Source organism: Schistocerca piceifrons, chromosome 3 (assembly GCF_021461385.2).
Source record: "Schistocerca piceifrons isolate TAMUIC-IGC-003096 chromosome 3, iqSchPice1.1, whole genome shotgun sequence".
NCBI lineage: Eukaryota > Metazoa > Arthropoda > Insecta > Orthoptera > Acrididae > Schistocerca > Schistocerca piceifrons.
This window is the reverse complement of record NC_060140.1, coordinates 196,012,986-196,037,991: the sequence shown is the minus strand read 5'-3', so window position 1 is coordinate 196,037,991 and position 25,006 is coordinate 196,012,986. Positions and strand designations below refer to the sequence as shown.

Sequence of the window (25,006 nt, the reverse complement as noted above, 5' to 3'; positions counted from 1 at the left end):
AGTATTAAACTCGCCTGAAATAGTTACTCGCTCCCCGCCGGAGGCTACTGCTGGCACTCGTAAGATCTGTAGTGTCATGTGGTGTGACGTAAGCTCCGCGGCCTGTCTTTCTCGAAGCCTCGGCCAAGATCCAACCACGCCGTAGCGGACACATGAGGTAACTGAAGCACGTAACGGCCGCTATTTGGAGGAACGAGAATAAATACTAGCCTAGTGATATGATGAGTACGAAAGACAGCAAAAGTAAACTGAAGAACATTATAAAGGCATGTTCGCTTCACACTGCTACTATTGACTATTCAAGTCTGTCTTAAACTTCTTCTTAAATGAATGTCATTTCTTATTTTCCCCTATTAGTTCTATATCAAAAGGCGAGAAGATATAGACATATGTTCAAGAATACAGGACTCATTCCTGAGAAGTAGGAGCGACAATGCGGAAAGTTAACGATTCAAGATAGTTACATGAAACTTACGACTTAATCGAATATCAGATAATCTTATCATTCAGTAAGTGTTCACTCTCAGTTCTTATTTAAGGTACTGAGTCTATCTTGTGAGTTTATTTTTTCAAAGTTGTTAACTTACTTTTGTATGGCACAATTTTGTCTATCTTCCCTTCAACGATTTTATCGTATTTTTGCATCAGTTTGCTTGGGCTTGAATATTGTGATCTCCCATAGAATTTCAACCAATTCATTTTCACACTTTTTTCTAATAGGGATATAGAGTCCTTACCAACGTCATTTTCATTTCGTAAGACAGGGCTTCACAGCAAACGTGCTGCGCTTGCAGACGACCTCAGCCCTGCGTGTACTGTGCTCCCTCCACCGTCTCAGGGAATAGATTTGGGAGACGTGTGGAGACTTGGGTCAACGAGAAAATCGATCCACGGGGAAAGGCTTGAAGACCACTAGACCGTGTACATACTCCCTGCTGCATTACAGATCAATTGTTTCAGGCTGCAGATCAACAGGAATTCGATACTGGAAGCTTTTTCATCTTCCTATTCAGTTGAGCCACGAATATAAGATCAATTAGAAATGGCTAAAGCCAAAAGCCGGCGAGTGCAAGTAGGACTCACACTCTGAGGTCTCTGTAAAAAGTTAATTGCAATAATAATAAATGGTTCAAATCGCTCTGAGCACTAAATATCTGAGGTCATCAGTCCCCTAGAACTTAGAACTACTTAAACCTAACTAACCTAATGACATCACACGCATCCATGCCCGAGGGAGGTTTCAAACCTGCGACCGCAGCGGTCGCACGGTTCCAGACTGAAGCGCCTAGAACCACTCGGCCAAACCGGCCGGCCAATAATAATAATAGTAATAATAGTTTCCTGTGGCTCAATGGATTGGTACAAGCCGGCCAAAGTGGCCGAGCGGATCTAGGCGCTACAGTCTGGAACCGCGTGAACGCTACAGTCGCAGGTTCGAATCCTGCCTTGGGCATGGATGTGTGTGATGTCCTTAGGTTAGTTATGTTTAAGTAGTTCCAAGTTCTAGGGGACAGATGACCTCAGATGTCGAATCCAAAAGTGCTCAGAACCATTTGAACCATTTGATTGGTACAAGCCAATCTATTGCTCGCCAATTCCACGACTTGTGTGTCCATAACCTACATCAGTTATCCATCTGGGGAAAGAGGACCTATGGCTACACAAGGAGTCCGAGCCACATGTTATTTATGCCGACTCCGCAATCTTATTTGCTCCCACGACTTGTCAGTTTCTACGCCGCTCTATACCGCTTTTTTCTCTTTTGGGCTACTCGTCTCCCCATAGAGTCCAGCCATTCCCCTCCTTTTTTCCCAAGCAGCTGGAGAACTAGACCAGCAGGAGCGACATGTATATCTCTATAGATTTTGACGAATGAGTTTTCGAGCATCAGGACCTGCGCTATATATGGCTGTATCTTGTGACTGCATAGACTTATAAGCTTAAATCACACTACTGGCCATTAAAATTGCTACACCAAGAAGATGACGTGCTACAGACGCGAAATTTAACCGACAGGAAGAAGATGCTGTGACATGCAAATGATTGTCTTTTCAGAGCATTCACACAAGGCTGGCGCCGGTGGCGACACCTACACCGTGCTGACATGAGGAAAGTTTTCAACTGATTTCTCATACACAAACAGAAGTTGACCGGCGTTCCCTGGTGAAACGTTGTTGTGATACCTCGTGCAAGGAGGAGAAATGCGTACCATCACGTTTCCGACTTTGATAAAGGTCGGATTGTAGCCTATCGCGATTGCGGTTTATCGTATCGCGAAATTGTTGTTCGCGTTGGTCGAGATCCAATGTTAGCAGATTATGGAATCGGTGGGTTCAGAAGGATAATCCGGAAGGCCGTGCTGGATCCCAACGGCCTCGTATCACTACCAGTCGAGATGACAGGCATCTTATCCGCATGGCTGTAACGGATCGGGCAGCCACGTCTCGAGTGAGTCAACAGATGGGGACGTTTGCAAGACAACAACCATCTGCACGAACACTTCGACGACGTTTTGCAGCAGCATGGAGTATCAGCTCGGAGACCATGGCCGCGGTTACCGTTGACGCTGCATCACAGACAGCAGCGCCTGCGATGGTGTACTCCACGACGTACCTGGGTGCACGAATGGCAAAACGTCAATTTTCGGATGAATCTAGGTTCTGTTTATAGCATCATGGTGGTCGCATCCGTGTTTGGCGACTTCGCGGTGAACACACATTGGAAACGTGTATTCGTCATCGCGATACTGGCGTATCACCCGGCGTGATGGTAATGCGTGCCATTGGTTACACGTCTCAGTCACTTCTTGTTCGGATGGACGGCACTTTGAACAGTGGACGTTACATTTCAGATTTGTTACGACCCGTGGCTCTACCCTTCATTCGATGCCTGCGAAACCCTACATTTCAGCAGCATAATGCACGACCGCATGTTGGAGATCCTGTACGGGCCTTCGACTGCTGCCCTGGCCAGCGGATCTCTCACCAACTGAAAACGTCTGGTCAATGGTGGCGGAGCAACTGCCTCGTCATAATGCGCCAGTCACTAGTCTTGATGAACTGTGGTATGGTGTTGAAGCTGCATGGGCAGCTGTACTTGTACACACCATCCAAGCTCTGTTTGACTCAATGCCTAGGCGTATCAAGGCCGTCATTACTCTGGGTACTGATTTCTCAGGATCTATGCACCCAAATTGCGTGAAAATGTAATCACATGTCAGTTCTATTATAATATATTTGTCCAGTGAATACCCGTTTATCATCTGCATTTCTTCTTAGTGTAGCAATTTTAGTGGCCAGTAGTGTACATCTACATGGACTGTTCACAAAATTTCTTGAACGTCGCCCACAAGATTTTTCTGCACTTACCTTTTAGTTATTGTGCATAGTATTCTTCGAAATACTGTCCTCCACAATTGATACCCGGATCCCAATGCCGTTTCCACTTTCGGAAGCAGTCTTTCTCCGCCTCTTGCTGGGTAGTAAGAAGCACCGTCTGAGAATTTTCATCTCGTCTATCATAGCAAATCTTCGTCCTTTCAGCGTGGTTTCCAAATCTGGAAAAATACAAGTCCGCAGAGGCCAGGTCCGAAGAGTACGGAGGGTGAGGCAGCACAGTCATTTCGATTTTTGTGCAACACTCACGCGAACCAGTCAGATGTTTGGTGCCGCAAAGGAAAAAAAGGCACCAGGAGGGAAAAATGGCTCGTCACAATACGCCAGTCACTACTCTTGATGAACTGTGGTATCGTGCATGGGCAGCTGTACCTGTACACGCCATCCAAGCCCTTTGTGACCCACTGCTCAGGCGTTTCAAGGCCGTTATTACGGCCAGATGTGCTTGTTCTGGGTACTGATTTCTCAGGATCTATGCACTTAAATTGCGTGAAAATGTAATCACATGTCAGTTCTATTATAATATATTTGTCCAATGAATACCCGTTTATCATCTGCATTTCTTCTTGGTGTAGCCATTTCAATGGCCAGTAGTGTATTTACACTGATGCTGGGACGTAGATCTAAGTATTTGAGACACGTTTCAACTTGATACCTCTACCCACTGCTGATGAACAGGTGTCTCAGCAGACGGACAGACAGGTAAACAGAAGGACAGACGACAATGTTATACTATACGGGTTCCGTTTTACCGATTGAGGAACGGAACCCTGAAATAAAAGCACATAAATGAGATGTAATGAGTTGTGCAACGGCGATGAGCAAATTATAAGCCTTATTTTTGTATGTGTTTCTGTGTGTGTTTGTTTGCCGAGTGCTATTGCAGCAGCGGCCTACTTCCGCCCTGAAACTCGTGTTTTGCGGAGCAGGCCAACTATGCGAACAGCAGCAGCAGGGGCTGCAGCAGCACAGCAGCAGCAGCTGGGGCAGCGTTGGTTGGCGCCAAGTTGCGATATGAGCGCGCTGGCAGCGCCTCGGCTGCCCTGCGGCCGACCCCGACAATTCATCTCGGCCTGCCGGCCGGCCGCCAGCCGGTCCTAGCCGCCGCGGTGCCAACTTGGAGCTCCGCCAAGCTGGCGCTGGCAGGCTGACCGCGACCGCGCGCCCGCGCCATCTTTACGGCAATTACCTCAACTAAACTCACAACCTGGGCGCGCGCCATTACACTCGGCCGCGGTGCTCGCTATTTTTTTCCTGGCCCCTCCTTTCCCTCTACCGCCCTGCCCCGCCGCCCTGTTATTCCACCCTCCTCCTTGACTGTGCTAGTGATGTATGCGAGCAGCCATTTAGGGGCGGGCCGCGTTCCAGTTCGTTAACTCGGCCGTTCCATTTGCGCCTCGTATTCGCGAGGTATGAAATACTCCCGGTGCGTTTAATTTGGCCGACGTACGGCGGTCGGAGGGGCAGGGGGCTGAGGCAGCATGATTACCGCGCACAAACACGCAGGTAGCGGGCGCAATTACCACGGACTAATAAGGAAGTTTTCCCCGTCTGCGTGTTTATTAAGGGACACTTTTCGTTCTTAATGGCCCCTTTTTGGTCATACGGTCCTCATCTGAATTGCCATGGAAGCGAAAGAGAAGTAGCAAGAGAAAATGAGATTTTGGAGATTACGCCCGAAATTCCGGGAATTCAGAAGAACAGCTTGTGATAAAAACGTGTAAGTACGCACACCTTTGAACCTTCCTGTAAGAAAAAAAAAATCACGCTATCAGTCATTCCAGAAATCGTCGACCCTGGAGGGCAACAACCACAGGTGCAGAATCAGAAATTCATCAGTATCAACTACTGATAATTTTTATATAGCACAACTGGCAGAATGCCTTTTATATGAGTATTTGCAGAAGGAAGAAAACCTGATATCTCCTGAAGAAAAGTTAGACATTCGTCCGACATCATTTTAGCAAATGACAGAAAACCTAGATGGCCGGAGTGGCCAAGCGATTCTAGGCGCTTCAGTCCGGAACCGCGCGTCTGCTACGGTCGCAGGTTCGAATCCTGCCTCGGGCATGGATGTGTGTGATGTCCTTAGGTTAGTTAGGTTTAAGTAGTTCTAAGTTCTAGGGGACTGATGACCTCAGATGTAAAGTCCCATAGTGCTCAGAGCCATTTGAACAGAAAACCTAAATCATGGAGCCAGGACGGTATGTAAGCTCCAATCCTCCCAAATGCAAAGAAAAACTTATTAAGAGATGTCATTTTTGTGAGTAGGCTGTTCGTGTGTTTTGAAATAAATCTTTTTCTGCATTATTCAGCAATCCGTTAATTTGGCCTTCTGCAGGTATTACGAAGTTACATTAAAATAAAAGTTGCTAGGTTTGCAAAATGTTATCTTCTACATATTATTATGTGGAGAAAGCAACATTTCATGGCGTCCCTATTTGATTTTATTAGGTTGACCAAGTGGTTAAGCTAACGTATTTTAATGCGTTAAGTATATTGGCTTAGCGACAGTACGCGCTATCGTTGTGTGAAACTTCTATATAGGGTGCTGCCACATATTACTTTCTCCTCGCATAGATGTGTAGAATATAATGTACAAGATGGGCTAGCATAATATGCAAAAATTGGTTTATTTATACAAATTTTCGTTCATGAAGTCCGTGAAGTTTTTCGTAAACTGCAACAGGCCCTAGGCTGGCTGACACTGGATAGTAGCCGGATGCCAGCAACTTAACGCTCCGTTCACTTGGTGTGTGAACTTCTGCTGACAAGGTAACGCCACGGCAAAACATCACTGAATTTGTCAGACAGCGAACTGTGCAGGATGAAACCAGTTACAGGGACGGAATCGACCACTTGACGCCCTGGGACGATCTGAGGAGCGTTGGCATCATATCGCCTAAACCTTTATGTACTTGCACAATTACATACTGTAAGCACAACAGTTTTTATTGTGATGTAGTTTCATAATGTCCGATGGGTCATAATTAGCAAAAAGCTAAATCATGAAACATCTGTTTTAAAATAAAAGAAAATCCCTCTCAGTAAAATGACTTTCTTTAAGACATTAGCAGCATCTGTGGACACTTACATCGAAAAACGCTATCGAAACAAAAACTGATTTAACGATCAATATCCCTTCGACAACAAGGTTTTTAGAGACAGAGCACAAGTTCAGATTGCGAAAGATTATAGAAGAAAGGCGACTGAGTTCTTTCCAACAAAACTATCTGGCATTTTACGTTAGATATTTAGAGAAATCATGCACTAACTTGCAAGTAAATCTGCATCACCGAACGGGGATTTGAGCCCTTGTCCTCGTCAATTCGAGTTCATACTTGCAGTCACTATGCGACCTCAGTCCACTGTAGGGCCGCGTGGGTTAGCCGCGCGGTCTAAGGGGCCTTGTCACGGTCCTTGCGGTCCCCCACCCCCTCTCCTCGCCCCCCCCCCCCCCACCCGCCCCGTCGGAGGTTCCAGTCCTCCCTCGGGCATGGGTGTGTGTGTTGTCCATAGCGTAGTTAGATTAAGTAGTGTGTAGGCTTCGGGACCGATGACCTCAGCAGTTTGGTCCCATAAGACCTTACCACAAATTTCAGTTTTTTTCAGCTGTAGGGACTGGACTCAGCTGGACACAGCTGGACTCCTTTCTATCGATTCCACGTTTTTAGTTTTCTTATACCATGGTTTAAAGTGATGGGCAGACAAAACCAGTTGCATCAGGCACAGTTGGACCTTTTATTATGAGAGCTATAGAAGACTGGTGTAGAAGTACTAGGAGCACATAAGAGACAATAGTGACACCTACACTCGAGTCTTGCTGAAGTGTTCGAGACGCCCGTCAGTTCACTTTAACAGTTAGAGGCCGTAAAATTCAGAATAAAATGTTGGTAGAACTGCCAACGACCTCTTTAGCCAGCTCGACAGTGCGAAAGAAACGCTCTTGAATCACTGGATGTCAACAGCTCTTAAAAGCGCTCCCATGATGTAATACTGCGACAATGTGAAACACGTGTGTTGGCCCCATCGAAATGCCACAATGGTTAAGACAATGGACTTGCATGCGAAATTTAAAATTCCGTCTGACCACACGGATTTCGCCTTCAGTGGCTACCGTAAATAGCTAAAACAAATGCGAAAATGAATCTTCGAAAGAAAGAGGTCCATTTTATTCTCTGTCTATGTCAAATCGAATTTTTATAGCTACCTGCAGTGACCTATAGTTGGTTGGAATTTAAACCCTGTTCTTCCCTGTTATTGTAAATCTTTCATAAGAATCGTTAGAACCACATAACAGAAAGTATGTCTCGTACGAGACATATCTATAGATAGTATCCCTCTAACACATAATTCCCAAAGCAAAAAGGGTAAGGAAAAAGAGATAGAGGGAGTTAAAAGTATCTTGTCCCATTCAGTTTGTCGGTTCTAGGCGCCACAGTCTGGAACCGCACAACCGCTACGGTCGCAGGTTCGAATCCTGCCTCGGGCATGGATGTGTGTGATGTCTTTAGGTTAGTTAGGTTTAAGTAGTCCTACGTTCTAAGGGACTGGTGGCCTCAGCAGTTAAGTCCCATAGTGCTCAGAGCCATTTGAACCATTCAGTTTGTCATTGTTTGCAAGCTGTTTGTTTGAGATTTGTCATGTTGTGAGTTTCATGAATAAGCATCGGGATACGATAAAATGTCTACACCGGAATACATTTTACGAACTAGTTAATCGCAGAAGTGTCTTTCATAAATGTAAAGATTGTAGCTGATTAATAAGTGACATTAAACAACAGCATGTTTGTTTAAAATACTAGGTATCAGTTTTGTAACTAAATAAATGGCCGATATCAATAAGCGGGTGAAATGGCGAAGTAGTGAGGCATAAGAGTCGTGTTTACCGAACAGGATTCTTGATGTCCCTCAGTCGGTTAAGGCAGAGTAGGGATGATTCCCTTAGAAGAAAAAAATGGTTCAAATGGCTCTGAGCACTATGGGACTTAACTTCTGAGGTCATCAGTCCTCTAGAACTTAGGTTAGTTAGGTTTAAGTAGTTCTAAGGACATCACACAGATCCATGTCCGAGGTAGGATTCGAAACTGCGACCGTAGCGGTCGCGCGGTTCCAGACTGTTGCGCCTAGAACCGCTCGGCCACACCGGCCGGCCCTTAGAAGAGAACAGACGTTTTAGTTTCCCTTCCTTTCCATTCATTCTTGCGTTCTGTCTCTAATGACCTCGTAGTAGACTGGGCCTTAAATTCTTCCTAGTATTTATAAATACCAGTTTCTAACAATTATTATATAGACTTTTTATTATTCAAAACATGCGAGTTGCATGACATGTTTTAGCATTCCAGTTAATAAGCTGTAACTGTGAAGAATAAATGAATAAACTCCAACTAGTGATGAGTTCTACAATCAAGCAACTGTTGAAAGATTTTGTACACGTAGCCTATTCGCAATAAGATCTACCTGTCGCTCCTTGTATTTGCCTTGGAATAACATACAAATTGCAGTTGTTGTACCAATTTTTTGTTATATTTATTTTTCAAGCTGCTTTTGGGGGCCACCATGTACCTAGAACATCATGAACAAATTCTTCACCGTTACGGACATCCTTCGGTCTCTATCTTTCCAGTATCCCTGGTTTTGTAGAGAACCTCCTACAGCCGAGTTTTCTCCTCTTATTACCTGTGCAGACTAGGGCTTTAACATGGAGCATATCCGACAGGTACTTGATAGCCTTTTTTCTACAAATTGTGCAATAAGTCGTTACCACTTACTTCTGCAATTACTTATAAATATAAAGGCCATTCCACGAATGTGCACAGCTGATATTATGAAGACGTTAACGAGAGTTAACGGCAAGTTATAATACCGAAAGGAGCAAACATTTTCTTGTGGGGTGACTACAAGCAACATTGTTATCTGACATTATATTGAACCACCTATGGCGTAATTAAATGTAAGGACTTTTTTTAACGATATTTGTGACCCATTGAAAAGAGAACTAAAGCTACAAGAAGCTCGTTTTTGGCGCAGAATGACCTTTATGCGAGGGGCAATGTTGGAAGCACAGCCCAATTTCATCTCTAAAGCCACGTTAACCTCGAATAATGTGGATCGTAGCTAAGTCTTCGCCACTGCTTCCAGCTTTCCTCTCGACAATGTCTTTGAGAAGTTTCGCAGCGCACCTTAACGTCCCATATATCACGTTTTCATCTTGTCAAGAGCCTTAAAGTGCCGTTAAAGGAAGTACAGGGTGTTTCTCGCACAACGCAACCGCCAAGTCCGATATTGCACGGGGGACTGTATCCCTGTAGGCAAGCTGGAGTAGCCGTATACACTATGAGCCTTACCTCCGATCGTGTACCATGTGGCGTAAGAGCTTTAGCAGAGAAGAAATCTAGACACGATAGGAGCGACCGAGAAAATAAATTTTAGAAATTTGTTGTGTCATTCACCTCTTCAGCTTTTGAATCAGTGGCATCTGTCCACACAGGTATGCATAGTTCAATCTGAAACATCACAAGCTGATGACGGAGCATAAACTTATCAATTCACATACATTTTCTCGACTTCAGTATAGCAGTCAATGCGTGATTGCAAGGTTTATCTGAAGTGCTCTGTTTTTCTAGTGAATCACGACAACATTTATCAGAATACGGTAACTCACAGAAGAACCGACTTTGGGGACCTGAAAATCCTTATCATTTACGCCACAAGCTTCTGCATAATGTGAAAACAGGACCGTAATGAGCAATCAGTGCGACAAATATTACCGAATCCTTTTTTGTCATCAGTCTACTGACTGTTTTGATGCGGCCCGCCACGAATTCCTTTCCTGTGCTAACCTCTTCATCTCAGAGTAGCACTTGCAACCTACGTCCACAATTATTTGCTTGACGTATTCCAATCTCTGTCTTCCTCTACAGTTTTTGCCCTCTACAGCTCCCTCTAGCACCATGGAAGTCATTCCCTCATGTCTTAGCAGATGTCCTATCATCCTGTCCCTTCTCCTTATCAGTGTTTCCCACACATTCCTTTCCTCTCCGATTCTGCGTAGAACCTCCTCACTCCTTACCTTATCAGTCCACCTAATTTTCAACATTCGTCTATAGCACCACATCTCAAATGCTTCGATTCTCTTCTGTTCCGGTTTTCCCACAGTCCATGTTTCACTACCATACAATGCTGTACTCCAGACGTACATCCTCAGAAATTTCTTCCTCAAATTAAGGCCGGTATTTGATGTTAGTAGACTTCTATTGCCCAGAAATGCCTTTTTTGCCATAGCGAGTCTGCTTTTGATGTCCTCCTTGCTCCGTCCGTCATTGGTTATTTTACTGCCTAGGTAGCAGAATTCCTTAACTTCAGTGACTTCGTGACCATCAATCCTGATGTTAAGTTTCTCGCTGTTCTCATTTCTACTACTTCTCATTACCTTCGTCTTTCTCCGATTTACTCTCAAACCATACTGTGTACTCATTAGACTGTTCATTCCGTTCAGCAGATCATTTAATTCTTCTTCACTTTCACTCAGGATAGCAATGTCATCAGCGAATCGTATCATTGATATCCTTTCACCTTGTATTTTAATTCCACTCCTGAACCTTTCTTTTATTTCCATCATTGCTTCCTCGATGTACAGATTGAAGAGTATGGGCGAAAGGCTACAGCCTTGTCTTACACCCTTCTTAATACGAGCACTTCGTTCTTGATCGTTCACACTTATTATTCCCTCTTGGTTGTTGTGCATATTGTATATGACCCGTCTCTCCCTATAGGTTACCCCTACTTTTTTCAGAATCTCGAACAGCTTGCACCATTTTATATTGTCGAACGCTTTTTCCAGGTCGACAAATCCTATGAACGTGTCTTGGTTTTTCTTTAGCCTTGCTTCCATTATTAGCCGTAACGTCAGAATTGCCTCTCTCGTCCCTTTACTTTTCCTAAAGCCAAACTTATCGTCACCTAGCGCATTCTCAATTATCTTTTCCATTTTTCTGTATATTATTCTTGTAAGCAGCTTCGATGCATGAGCTGTTAAGCTGATTGTGCGATAATTCTCGCACTTGTCAGCTCTTGCCGTCTTCGGAATTGTGTGGATGATGCTTTTCCCAAAGTCAGATGGTATATCGCCAGACTCATATATTCTACACACCAACATGAATAGTCGTTTTGTTGCCACTTCTCCCAATTATTTTAGAAATTCTGATGTAATGTTATCTATCCCTTCTGCGTTATTTGACCGTAAGTCCTCCAAAGCTCTTTTAAATTCCGATTCTAATACTGGATCCCCTATCTCTTCTAAATCGATTCCTGTTTCTTCTTCTATCACATCAGACAAATCTTCACTCTCATAGAGGCTTTCAATGTATTCTTTCCACCTATCTGCTCTCTCCTCTGCATTTAACAGTGGAATTCCCGTTGCACTCTTAATGTTAACTATATATGACGGTAGTATCTGTTCCCGAAAGGACAGTTACCGTGGATGACCATGCAGCTTCGCTAGAAATGAAATGATAATTAAATGGACACCCTAGCTGCAAACAGGCGTTGATGTAGTTAATTGGGGACATGTTGAAAATGTGTGCCCCGACCGGGACTCGAACCCGGGATCTCCTGCTTACATGGCAGACGCTCTATCCATCTGAGCCACCGCGGGCACAGATGGATAGAGCGTCTGCCATGTAAGCAGGAGATCCCGGGTTCGAGTCCCGGTCGGGGCACACATTTTCAACATGTCCCCAATTAAGTACATCAACGCCTGTTTGCAGCTAGGGTGTCCATTTAATTATCATTTCATTTCTAGCGAGACTGCATGGTCATCCACGGTAACTGTCCTTTCGGGAACAGACACTACCGTCATATATAGTTAAAATATGGCTTCCCAGCCATTGACCTTCTTGTGCGAACGCACACGCTATGCCCGAACTCGTACGGGACTTGGTAGATTAATCTGCCACGAGTAATGAGTATGATGGGCAAACATCTATTAGGCGCACTACGAATGTAGTGGTGTGGACATGTTGGGAATGTGGATCTCACGGGGAGCGTGCAAGGGATAAGTCCCTGCAGACGCACTATCCTCTGTGCCCGCGGTCGCTCAGATGGATAGAGCGTCTGCCATGTAAGCAGGAGATCCCGGGTTCGAGTCCCGGTCGGGGCACACATTTTCAGCATGTCCCCAATTAAGTACATCAACGCCTGTTTGCAGCTAGGGTGTCCACTTAATTATCATTTCAGCTCTTAAAGTTACCACCGTTGCTTTTAATGTCACCAAAGGTTGTTTTGACTTTCCTGTATGCTGAGTCTGTCCTTCCGACAATCATATCTTGTTCGATGTCTTCACATTTTTCCTGCAGCCATTTCGTCTTAGCTTCCCTGCACATTCTATTTATTTCATTCCTCAGTGACTTGTAATTATGTATTCCTGATTTTCCCGGAACATTTTTGTACTTCCTCCTTTCATCAATCAATTGAAGTATTTCTTCTGTTACCCATGGTTTCTTCGCAGCTACCTTCTTTGTACCTATGTTTTCCTTCCCAACTTCTGTGATGGCCCTTTTTAGAGATGTCCATTCCTCTTCAACTGTACTGCCTACTGCGCTATTCCTTATTGTTGTATCTATAGCGTTAGAGAACTTCAAACGTATCTCGTCATTCCTTAGTACTTCCGTATCCCACTTCTGTCATCAAATTATTATATCTGATAGTTTGTCCCTCACTGATGCTGCTTTATGGTAAACTGTTATGCTAATACAAGCAATCCTCGTCTTAGAACAGTTCCTCTGTTTAAATAAAAGTATCCACATTTCATATGGAAATAGAGGAAATGTATCTGCAAACCGAATTTGCAACACTTTTTTGCAAGTAATGATCGCTGTAGTTCCATGAAGACGAATACGTCTTGTCTTCAGTTCTTCTGTTGTGCACAGTACACAATAATGTAAAATTTGTTCGTATCCCTATGCATTTAGCCTTTTCGTAAAATCAGTAAGGTATCATATCCTAACCACGAAATATATCGCCATGCCGTAACACCACCTTCTAGGTACTTCACTTTGTCACGACACATGGCTGCAGATAACGTTTTCCAGGAACTCGCCAAAAAGAAACCCTACAACAGACTGGAACTTATAGAGAGATTAATCACGCCAAATCATTCATTTTGAGTCATTCACTGTCTAGTAGTGCCGCTCTTTACAACACCTTCTGCGTCGCTTAGCACTAACTACAAAAATGTGTGGCTTATGACGGCTGCTGGACCACTGCGCACGATTCTTTTCAACACATTACGCACAGCCATTGTGCTAGTGGACTGTTGGTAGCTCTTTGCTACTCTCCAGCGATTCATTCCGCAGATTTTATGGGATTTTTTACATGCATCCTCCGTAAGGCGCGTTTCGTCACAGGGTTATTTGGTAAGCGTGATAGCGTTACGGAGATGTTTAGCAAACTCAAGTGGCAGGCCCCTGCAAGAGAGGCGCTCTGCATCGCGGTGTAACTTGCTGTCCAGGTTGCGATAGGGTGCGTTTCTGTATGAGGTATCGAATATATTGCTTTCCCCCTACTTATACCTCCCGAGGAGATCACGAATGTAAAACTAAAGAGATTCGAGCGCGCACGGAGGCTTTCCGGCAGTCGTTCTTCCCGCGAACCGTACGCGACTGGAACAGGAAAGGGAGGTAATGACGGTGGCGCGTAGGGTGCCCTCCACCACACACTGTTGGGTGGCTTGCGGAGTATAAATGTAGATGCAGATGTAATGCTCGACAGTCCCTGTCCGTCCATACATGAGGTCTGCCTGGTCCTGATTTAGCTTCGGTTGGTAATTGGCCTTTCCCGTTCGCAGTCGCATCGCCAACAGCCGATTTTGACCGCTTTAGAAGGATTGAAACTTACCTGACGGATGGTGACATCCAATGACAAGTCTACTTTCGAAGTAACTGTCTTCTACTGACCGACTCATTCTGCTTTATTGCTTCTCTACTGATAACACAATATCCCCGTGTCAGTTTACAGTGGCGGGTTAGAGAGCCTGTACAGGGAGAGAGTGGCCAACCGGACGATACGGCAGCCATTTTTCTGCCAAACTGCGGGTGGGGCCTTTGAATGGCCAGTAGTGGAGTAGTGGAGTACACACTCACCGAATCAAAAGCACAAGACAATATGGCGAAATTATTCGTAAAATGCCTTTGTTTATAAGAATAATGTGTTATAATAATTTTCACACAGCCAATTTACGGGTCTGTTTTCAAATTTAACTATGTATAGTGCAAGTTGTTTTATATGTAGCAAAAAGCAAAAACCACTTACTTCGCATAGATAAGAGTACTTGGTTGGTTTCCACAAGGCTCCCGTTTGATTTATGTCAGCCCTGTTGACTGCATCTGCCCACTGCTTTCGTCTTTCTTCATTGCGTGGAAATGCTAACATGCGAAATCCACCTTCGCCTCTATCGGAACAACCAAATACATCACAACCTGGCATCGTTTACGAACGTCTGCAGAACGAATTACAGATGTCAAAAACAACATTGTACAATTAGTAACGCGTTTACTTCAAACATGTAGGCCTACCGACTTCATCACAAAACGCTTCATTATTTCAACTCGTATTTGACATTAATTAGTACTAAAAACGATATACAACTAAACGGAACATGCATGGACAACGCATAACAAGTCTCTCAATAATTCAAATACTTTTTAATCGTTTCCAAAAGTCCTCTGATCTTCAATTCAACTCAAAAGCACGGCGAACATAGGAAGCGCGAGAGACGTTTCCCGCCATTTTTCTGCCAAAGCTAATCAACCAATCACGGGCAACTTTACCTTTGGCCACTCTCTCTGTATACAGGCTCTCTATGGCGTGTCCGCCTCTCCTGACATCTAGTGGCCAGTTCTGAATTTCATACACCGGCCGTTGTGGGCGAGCGGTTCTACACGCTCAAGTCCTGCCGGCACGGTAGCTCAGTGTGTTCGGTCAGAGGGTTAGCTGCCCTCTGCAATAAAAAAACTGAGTCAACGACTCAACACTGAACTTGAACGGGTGTCACGGGACATCCACACCGAAGAAATGCAACAAACAATATCGAACAAACTGAGAACAAAAAAAAAAAGTCCGGAACCGCGCTGCGGCTGCGGTCGCAGGTTCGAATCCTGCCTCTGGCGTGGATTTATGTGATGTCCTTAGGTTACTTACGTTTTAATAGTTCTAAGTCTAGGGGACTGATGACCTCAGATGTTAAGTCCCATAGTGGTTAGAGACATTTGAACCATTTTTTGCATTTCATACGATTGTTGTGATACTTTTAATCACATAGTGTAAGTGAAAAGTTTATTGCACTCTTCTTTCGGATAACCAACAACTGAAGAAAAGTAATGCGGTTACGTCACGCAGGTACGACAGTAATACGAGGTTCTTTTGATGGTAGATTATTTCCTATCTGTAAAGACATATTACTAACACTTCAATCTGAATAGCTATACGACAACGATTTCCTCAAAATTCTATTCTTGGCTTATTCTAATTCGTCTACATTTTTCTCGGCTAAAACCGATATGCAACCAGTCACACAGTCTGACGAACGGGCCAGAGTCTATACCACAGTTGCATGCTGCTTACTGGGGCACTCCCATTTACTTCGTACGTCAGACGCCTTATACTTTGTTCCCACATCTTCTACATCTAGGTAGACGTGTAGGAATACACAAAAGTTGAGGGAGTTAACCTTCAACAATGCACTTTATCCTTCACTAGCGAGCTTCCAAGGATTCTCTCGGGTAGAACTATGTATTACGACCGGATAACTTCCGTTGCGTAGTAGTAACAGATGATATACACAATCTTTCCTCGTGAATCAGTCTATCTAGCATTAAAAACCATATCAAAATGCCTGAAGTAGTTCTTGGGAGTATCCTTAACATGCAGACAGAAGACGTAATGGGAGTTTTAATTTATTAATGTCTAGATGCATGATACTCAATCGGAAAACAAGTTCTCGTGTCCGGAACCGCTTACGAGATATTAGGAATATTTAAATTCGCGGACGAAATTTGAGAAGTGTGAAAAACAATTTATACCGTTACAACCCACAAAGGACATATCAAGAACTTACGGTATGGCGGAAAATTTAAGTACAGAACATTCATCAATTTTACTACCTGTAAAATTATTTCAAAGTAATTACGCTTTGCACAAAAAACACATTCTTCCGACTACTTTTCAGACGTGCTCTCATGCCATACAACTCAAAAAAGGAAACCAGCTTCTATAATTCCATCTTTAAAATCAAAATGCACATGTTATAATTTCACAACCAAAAAAAGCAAACAGACTACAAATTTTGTATAATATTTTACAGAAATAAAACGAAACACACTGTAGGTGACACATAGGTGACGAAACATGTTTGGATGAAGAATATAAATAAGAAGTAAATTATGCTTTTCTGGAGTTTTTCTGAAGTAGTTTATAACTGTGCTTAATGACTATTTCTGAAACTGAGAGTTCACCACAGGCAAAGGTCAACAGTTCTGAAGTTAAAAGAAGCGACGGCCTCTCGTGGCTCCAGTACACACCTCTGTGGTATTTGTTACGTAAAGAGTTATCGGTTACGTGAATACGAATTTAGGTAATTGCCTCCACCAGCTAGAAGCAAATAAACACGGCATGCACGAAAGCAGTGAAGTATTTCAAGACTGTGAATTACTGGCGAGTTGCTGTGAATCTGACCTGCAAACTAGATAACGAAGTTTCCCGTCGCCACTGTGAAGGACTTGCAGAGGAAGTTCTTCTCCTCCGACATACCGAATGAAAAAACACGCCTATATTGACTCAGTAAAATCAGTGCGAGATGCTACTGCCCACAGAACTGACAAAAAGTGTAGAGTCTGGCAACAATGCGAAGCAGTTCAGGTCTCGTCACTAGGCAACGTTCATGCAGGAACAACCACGCGATGTGTGCGGCTCGCGTTCAGCTTTTCTTGGAATTTTCATTTAGATGCCCTGAAACTGCAGCTCTTTGCGCAGTCCCGGAAATAAAGCAGACCAGTTATCTACAGCGCGCGTCAATACATGAGATTTGTGGTTTGGAAACTCATTAGCAGTGTGAAAGGAGTTTCGCGAACTTCAGCAAAGCATAACCGTGAGTCAAATGTCATAAATTATATTTGAAATGTAAACGTTAAAAATAGCGCTAAAATTAACTATACTGTAGCCTAATACCGAATAGTGGCTTCATGGCTGAAGTGCAGGTACGCCACAACAGAAATTTATTTAATTTAATCGTCACATCTCGTCCTGTTTTCCTTGCCGTAGGCACCATGTTACGAAAGTGAGAGGAGAGACAAGGCTTGCGTCTGTAGGAACGTGTCATACGTCACACATAAGAACAATCAGGGGTCAAGAGAAATACGTAATATCAACTTTCGGTTTTGACCAGTGAAGTAATGTAATGGCTACTTTGACTTCGCTTGCTTGTCCGCTCTTTGATCTGGATTTCCATACAGCGCTATTTGTCGTCATATTTTAGTTCCTTTCGAGAGAAATTATATTTTTAATCTCTGCTGTGTATGAGGACCAAAATGCTTCCCTTGTGCTTCAGAGGGAATTATAATATTTACACAATTTACCAATTTTTTTTGTACAATATATATCAAACTGGTAGTGCGTGTCGTCAGTGGTCCCCATTACAGCTGTAGAGCTAATTTTTACGATATTCGATACGTTTTATTCCCGGTAAATAGTTGACATTTTTCTTGACAAACCCTTTTACGATTTACTATTGGTAACTACATATACTCGGAATTACTCCATATCGCAGTCTCCACTTGAGCTATAAAAGCAAAAGTGCATTTCCCGGTTCTGCCAAGATTAATTTACTATAAATGCTGTTTTGTTCGTACCGTGTAGCGTGGCTTTCATTACAGGTGTCGAGCAGTTTTCTTTTGTGATAGTCTGTTTTCTTTCAAAGAAATGTTTGCGTCATTTGTCTGTGATTAATCATGATATCTGTAATTCGAACTCGTTTTTCCCCTATTTAGTAAATTGTCGTAACCAAAATAGTGTTGTTCATGTTACAAAATATCGTCAACGACATGACTCTATACTCACCATGTTGTTTACGTCGTTTGTCGCAAAGTTCTCTACGTTGCTGCTCAAAGCCTACTGTTACTATCGCAAATTCCTCTTTATACAGTACCTACCAGAAAGAGTTGGTAGCTGACCATCCATAATATCGTTGCGATGACTGTGATACTGTTACGGATAATTTACGTAATTGCACTTCAATATTTTTTTCTTTGGAAGTAGGATACAATACAGAAATCAAGCAGTGTCAATAACAAAGATTATTTTTCCTTTTGTTTACTTTGTTATTTCAGTAGTGTGGTCAACTTTGCACATACGATAGCAGACGTTTGACTAAGGGCTTACTCTCTGTCTTCGGAGATTACACTCAGAATGCCGAACGGTTATTAAAATTTCCTGTTTTTGACAAATGTGTTCATGAGAATTTGGCGAGCTGTACCTTAGTATATACTTTCGAACACCATTCAGTGCAGTTACCGTTTTTAATTTATGTGTTTCTTTATTTTTACTTCGCTTTTTGTTTATTTTTATTCAACATATTTGATCTAGAACTTTAAATATTGGCACCTGGACACTACTTATGCGCTATGTCTAACAACAGCAATATTAATAATAGTTTGTATCGTATGTTACCCGTAACCTACATGGATTTAGTGAGATAGCTATATGTGTAGCATTGTAGCTATTCACCATACTCCGTTCCGCAATTTATGAGATGTATCCATTTGTGTGTGGGGGCTGCTGAGTTACTCAATGTGGAGGAAAGTATTGCCCCGGGCGAAGCCAACGGATTGTACAGTGCAGGGATGAAAAATTTCGAAAGGGGAAAGGCTAGCTGGAGACAGATATCTTCTTTACCTGTTTTTCCGTCTCTTGATACCAACACAACTACAACTACAGTAATTGTGACACGAAAAGTTTAATCTTTCCCTACGTCCTCTGTTAGACGGTCTTGTAAAATGTTGTTCTTATTTTTTGAGGCTGTCGTAGCCTCTTGTTGAAATACTGCCTGTACGCTGTCGTCCCGGGATCTTCAACTGACATTTGCTTAATGATTTTTTCGACGTTTCGCTGCCACGAGTGGCTTGAAATTGCCAAAGATTCATCCACTGGTGGAGGTGACTAAATCGTATACGCGGCCAGATACTGTACATGTCGTGGCAATGTCTGAGGCTCTAAAGATACCAAGAATGCTTGTGAAAGACACAATTAACGTTCAGTGTCTTCTTATCTCCGGCGAGGGGAGTTGAGTTTCCACGCGGTGTGAGTTTTCATCGGTTTCTTATATACTGGAATCTCACCTCGAAAATCAAATATCCGTCTTTACCCTGTAAGTCCAATGCGAGATCTCACGTTTCTAGCATCTTGGATAGGCAGAGGAAGATAGTGACAGTGTGGAAAGATAAGTGACAGGACCTGCAAGAAAAATGTTAAAACTAAAGCAAGTCGATGGCGTGCAGATTACGGAAGGCTGGACATGATGTTAAGCGTTAGTGTGTTACCCAAAGGAGAACAGGCAAAGTGTACACAATAAATATCCCACTGAGAAGGTGGAATAATGTGTTATTAGACTGTAATTTCTGCGTTATTTCGGATGACATAAGATAACATAAACCTTGTGGCAACTTCGCAGTTTTTGAAGCACAGAGTTAGACGTCAAAGCTAACAGACAGATCTGAGAACAACAGTTCTATATGTGACATTTGGTTTGTAAAAGTTTCCAGAATAAACTCGTCTTCATATGCTAAAAGTAGTCCGCTCTGTTTCCTGTTGTTGTGATTGGACTCAGTTTCAGTTTATACCGAGGATTTTTTTGTAGCTGAGAGCTATCTGTTGCACAAATACTGTACTTGACTATCGCTACCTGGCCCTGAGTGCCACATTGGCTGAAATTCCTTGAATATTGATTGAGTATTAGCCCTAGTTTCTATCCTAAGGCGAAAACAGTGCAACGGAAATTTAATTAGTGAACTGCAGAACGACATATCAGGAGTAATTTTCTCACACAGGATAGACGAAGTTAGTGATTACAGGAAGAAGGGAAACAGGCTGTTCTGCACATTGTGGAGAAATTTATCGAACTACGTAGCTACATCAAGAGTATTTATTTAACTGATCGAGCTGACTCCTGGATTTGAATTCACGTGGAGTATACAAAATAATACTAATTGCATGGTTCCATGCGAGCAAATTGTAATAACGTATTAATTATCATTTATCCGCAAGGTTGGCTGGACAGAGGACACGCAACATGGATTGTTAGTTACTCACACAAAATGATTCAAACTCACCGAGTAATCGAAAGCAAAGTTCTCCACTTTCCATTAGTAAATAAATCATCAAGGCCAGCTGCTGACTTACAGCGAAAAGAATCATGAAGTTAATCGTGACTGATTAAAGATCGAATTCGGACCCATCTGAATTTACCTGAAGTGATACTGAAATCATCACTAGAAGGAATGCCGCACTGCTCCTAACGATTGAGTTTATTCGTTACGGTGAATCTCGACTCAGAAATATAACTAATTCCCATCCAGAAACCACTGTTCACATGTGTACAAAACAGCATGCCATACATACTTCATCACGGAGCAGCGACTGATACTGCGATCGACTCCTGCACTTCCCGGTGACTTCTGTCTAAAATCTAATCTAGCCTCTGCGTACAGAGATCGAACAAACGTGGTGAGGAGCACACTGACCAATCATCGAGATGAGTTTTCCAGTAACATCAGTCGTTTCTTCCAACGAGAAGACAATGGTGTCAATAGTTCATTCGTTTATGTAAACTGATGTTCGATTAACCCATTCAGTTGTCTCTCCACGCACAGTAGTGACTTTTGTTATGGTACAAGTCAATGCTTATCACAATGAACTGTAAAGGACAGTTAGACAAACATTGTAATAAAAGTCCAACATAATTGTGTTAACTTTCCTCCAACCTCATTTTTTGTAGAGCTGCTGCTGCAAAAAACCTCTGAAAACAAGAAATTTGCTTTGATCATGCTATTCAAGTACCAAACACATTTTCACGTGTCACTTATTTTGGCGCTTATTTCTTCAGTCAATTTATAAGAGCAAATTTTCTTATCCTTGTTTGTTCCTACAAAAATGAATAACCGCGTTACAGCACGTCTAGAGATGCGGGCCACCAGATCGGCTTCGAAGATTACCTTCTATTGCCATCCCAAGCTGCTACCGCAAAGCTTAGCCAGAAACTTCCACGTGAATTTGTCTAGTTGCATGCGTCTGTAATTATATCCCACATGCATTCAGAACGAGCGATCACTCATGTCTGGGACAGGTTGTTGTATGTACACTCCTGGAAATTGAAATAAGAACACCGTGAATTCATTGTCCCAGGAAGGGGAAACTTTATTGACACATTCCTGGGGGTCAGATACATCACATGATCACACTGACAGAACCACAGGCACATAGACACAGGCAACAGAGCATGCACAATGTCGGCACTAGTACAGTGTATATCCACCTTTCGCAGCAATGCAGGCTGCTGTTCTCCCATGGAGACGATCGTAGAGATGCTGGATGTAGTCCTGTGGAACGGCTTGCCATTTCCACCTGGCGCCTCAGTTGGACCAGCGTTCGTGCTGGACGTGCAGACCGCGTGAGACGACGCTTCATCCAGTCCCAAACATGCTCAATGGGGGACAGATCCGGAGATCTTGCTGGCCAGGGTAGTTGACTTACACCTTCTAGAGCACGTTGGGTGGCACGGGATACATAATCGCTCCCCACACCATGATGCCGGGTGTTGGCCCTATGTGCCTCGGTCGTATGCAGTCCTGATTGTGGCGCTCACCTGCACGGCGCCAAACACGCATACGACCATCATTGGCACCAAGGCAGAAGTGACTCTCATCGCTGAAGACGACACGTCTTCATTCGTCCCTCCATTCACGCCTGTCGCGACACCACTGGAGGCGGGCTGCACGATGTTGGGGGTGAGCGGAAGACGGCCTAACGGTGTGCGGGACCGTAGCCCAGCTTCATGGAGACGGTTGCGAATGGTCCTCGCCGATACCCCAGGAGCAACAGTGTCTCTAATATGCTGGGAAGTGGCGGTGCGGTCCCCTACGGCACTGCGTAGGATCCTACGGTCTTGGCGTGCATCCGTGCGTCGCTGCGGTCCGGTCCCAGGTCGACGGGCACGTGCACCTTCCGCCGACCACTGGCGACAACATCGATGTACTGTGGAGACCTCACGCCCCACGTGTTGAGCAATTCGGCGGTACGTCCACCCGGCCTCCCGCATGCCCACTATACGCCCTCGCTCAAAGTCCGTCAACTGCACATACGGTTCACGTCCACGCTGTCCCGGCATGCTACCAGTGTTAAAGACTGCGATGGAGCTCCGTATGCCACGGCAAACTGGCTGACACGGCGGCGGTGCACAAATGCTGCGCAGCTAGCGCCATTCGACGGCCAACACCGCGGTTCCTGGTGTGTCCGCTGTGCCGTGCGTGTGATCATTGCTTGTACAGCCCTCTCGCAGTGTCCGGAGCAAGTATGGTGGGTCTGACACACCGGTGTCAATGTGTTCTTTTTTCCATTTCCAGGAGTGTATATGATCTGCCGACTATCAACTGTGACTAAGATGAGAATGAAAACACACAGTTTAGATTCCCAGCGTGATCTTCCTTCCTGGCATGTGAAATATGAGCAAATGCAGGCGGAGAAGCGATACTATGACGAACTTAAAAAAAGCAAAACCACGAAGTTAAATGAGGGGCGGATTCATTGACGTCTTTCAGAGACGACGCTGTTACAAAAAAGGTATACCACATTAGAGTTATATAAGGGGCACTCACATGAAAGCAAGACAGGGGAAAAAATAAGAAAACTTTATTATTTCAAAAGTAATCGCCATAAGCGTTGACACATTCAGCCCACTGTAGAAAAGTGTTTGCGTTTGTCTATAGATCCATGATTGTGCCGAGGCATGCACCTCTTCGTCCAAAGCAAACTGAAGGCCAATAATGTCTTTCTTGAGGGCTCCAAAAATATTGTAAGTATATCGCATGGCGAGTGATCGGGACTGTGTTATGAATTAAGTCACAAATTTTCAGGACTAATTACATGGGATTAGGAAAGAGTATTGGACTAGATGGCAATGTTTTATACTTTTTAGTCCGATTTAAAAACGCAATATTTTAAAAATTCTTTTTTATTTAAATAATGATTTCTGTTCATCTGTCACTTGACTCACACTAAAAACCTAAGTGAAGATTTTGAGTAGTACTCGTTGTTTGTAGGGCGCTTGAAACTTTCTGTAGATACCTATGGAAGCATACCTGTTTACGTGTTGACTATAAATTACAAACGAATGAGAAGAAGTTAAAGTAATTAAATTTCTTATTTTCCTTTCTTTCTGTAAGCTATGACCTACATGTGGATCCCATTTCAAATTACTAGCAGTACAAAAGTCGCTTCATTATACATGCAGGTGCCTGAATGCGTCCAGAAAACCGTGGTAAACTCTCTCTACGTTAATTCTTCGCGACTTTGTAAACAATGGAAGCATTTAAAATGCGAAAACCGTAACTCCACGCGGGAGAATACGGCCGACGCATTATATCTCTGTCACTTCTCTCTGCCTCTGCTGCAAAATTTCTCTGGAATCGCTTAATCCGCTATTGTTGTCGGATTATGTGTGCATGAAGGCCTGTCCTGGGGACTTTCTTACTCAGCATAAATAGCAACTTCCGCTTTAAAGACTGGGAAAACCCATTAAAAGCACTTGGCGTGGAACACCTGGTGGGAATGGCTGTACTGGTATAAGCATCCAACAGCGGCTGCAAGTGTCACCAAGAATGAACAAAACCATTCAAACTTTTCAGATGTTCACATTAGCTTTGTGATCAGTTTATATGATACTTTCACTTCTAGTGATGGTCGCTGCATCAAAACTCGTACGTATCACGCTATAAAACGTTCCCCAATATTTACAAATAAAATTTGCAATATACGGCAGCTACATTCACATGAAGGACTATCCCAGTCATAAGAGATTAAGTGTTGTCTAACATACAGAACACACTTCTTCAGTGCAAATATTTAGAAAAGCTTTCTATGCAGTAACTGTTATTGTAATAACTTTATTTACAGTGAGGCATGATTTGTACAACCTCAGCTAAAATTATGGTATGCATTTGACAAGCTACTACTTTGCTCTGCTTATAAAAAATGTTCAAATGTGTGTGAAATCTTATGGGACTTTACTGCTAAGGTCATCAGTCCCTAAGCTTACACACTACTCAACCTAAATTATCCTAAGGACAAACACATACACACCCATGCCCGAGGGAGGACTCGAACCTCCGGCGGGACCAGCAGCACAGTCCATGACTGCAGCGCCTTAGGCTCTGCTTATAACTTAGACGCAAGGGAGTTTCAGTGTTAGCAACTGAGATCCATATTAAGCGAAAAATCACTCACTATGAAGAGCTCAGAGATGAGCCGAAATGTAACGACCTCATTCTTAACAGCGTATTGGTCTATCTT

The 25,006-nt window shown here is 43.5% G+C and overlaps 1 protein-coding gene and 2 non-coding genes across 4 annotated transcripts in view; 2 read left to right on the top strand and 1 right to left on the bottom strand.

Moving 5' to 3' along the window:
* Positions 1 to 25,006, top strand: part of LOC124788337 (complexin) — a 723,750-nt gene that overhangs the window by 172,950 nt on the left and 525,794 nt on the right. The window lies entirely within an intron of this gene.
* Trnat-ugu lies at positions 11,977 to 12,051 on the bottom strand. Its single transcript has one exon. It is a non-coding gene; the product is annotated as a tRNA-Thr (tRNA).
* On the top strand, positions 12,480 to 12,554 carry Trnat-ugu. Its single transcript has one exon. It is a non-coding gene; the product is annotated as a tRNA-Thr (tRNA).